The sequence below is a fragment of the Nothoprocta perdicaria genome, unplaced genomic scaffold, assembly GCF_003342845.1.
Source record: "Nothoprocta perdicaria isolate Ctin4 unplaced genomic scaffold, notPer1 scaffold_499, whole genome shotgun sequence".
Classification (NCBI taxonomy): domain Eukaryota; kingdom Metazoa; phylum Chordata; class Aves; order Tinamiformes; family Tinamidae; genus Nothoprocta; species Nothoprocta perdicaria.
The window spans coordinates 19,421-20,505 of record NW_020455753.1 but is presented as its reverse complement, the minus strand read 5'-3'; the positions used below and the strand labels follow the sequence as shown (position 1 = coordinate 20,505).

At 70.7% G+C, this 1,085-nt stretch overlaps 1 protein-coding gene across 2 annotated transcripts in view; it reads left to right on the top strand.

Annotated features, from left to right (window-relative positions):
- Window positions 1–965: 965 nt before the first annotated feature.
- ANKRD13D (ankyrin repeat domain 13D) overlaps window positions 966–1,085 on the top strand; it is a 3,994-nt gene continuing 3,874 nt past the window's right edge. For both annotated transcript variants that reach the window (XM_026047394.1, XM_026047393.1), the window contains exon 1: window positions 966–1,045. The gene's annotated coding sequence lies outside the window, so the exon portion shown is untranslated. The remainder of the gene's footprint in view (window positions 1,046–1,085) is intronic.

Sequence of the window (1,085 nt, the reverse complement as noted above, 5' to 3'; positions counted from 1 at the left end):
CTGGGGGAGACGGGGGGAACCGGAGGAGCCAGGGGAACCGGGAGCATGGGAACCATAGGAGATGGAGGAGCAAAGAACTGGGGGAACCGGGAGCTTGGGGAGACGGAGGAGCAGGGAATGACCAGGGAACCAGGCAGGGAATGGAGAGACRGGGGACCGGGAGCTCCTGGGGGCACCGGGGAGTGCAGGAGGGAGCCGTGGGCAAGGGGCCGAGCAGGGGAGCAGGGCTGGCGCCGGGCATCGGAGGCGTGGGGTTATCCCAGGACTGCGAGCGCTGGGAAAGGGGAGGAAGGGGGAGGCTGAGCGCGCTGTGCTGGGGAGCTGGGGACTGGGCAACCCCAGCACTGCGGGGCTTAGAGCGCAGGGATGGGGGGCTGGGGTAACTGGGAGCACTGGAAGGGTCTGAGGCACGGGGATAAGGGCGCTGGACAAACAGGGAGACTGGGGGCACGGGGATACTGGGGGACTGGGAGGCTGGGAGCAGTGGGAGCGCTCGGGGGTCCTGGGACACTGAGGTGGGGGACTGGAATATTAGAGGACAGGGAGCACTTTGTGGCTGGGAGAACAGGGCATTGGAGGCACTGGGAGGGACTGGGGATACTGGGACAGGGGGACTGGGAGGACTGGGGGAGTCGGCACCCGGAGGCAGTAGGAGCACTGGAGGAAGGAGACTGGGGGGACTGGGGCTAGGGAGCAGGAGGACTTGGGGGCCCGAGGGATGGGAGTCGGGGGACAGGGGCCACCAGAAGAGCCTGGGAGCCTGCACGATGGAGGGACTGGGGCCCATGGGAGTCCCGTGGGGCTGGCAAGCAGCACGGGAGGAGCTGGCACGGGGGCAGGGGCAGCAGCTGGGCGGACAGGAGGTGCCCAGGGCCCGGCAGCGGCGGTGAGTGCCGCCGTCGGCCGCAGCATGACGTGGAGCTCACGGACCCGCGCGGGCGCACGCCGCTGGAGCTCGCCGTGTCCCTGGGCCACCTGGAGTCGGTGCGGGTGCTGCTGCGGCACAACGCCAACGTGGGCCGGGAGAACGCCAACGGCTGGACGGGTACGCGGCGGGCCGCGGCGGGCGCCGGCGGCCCGCGCGG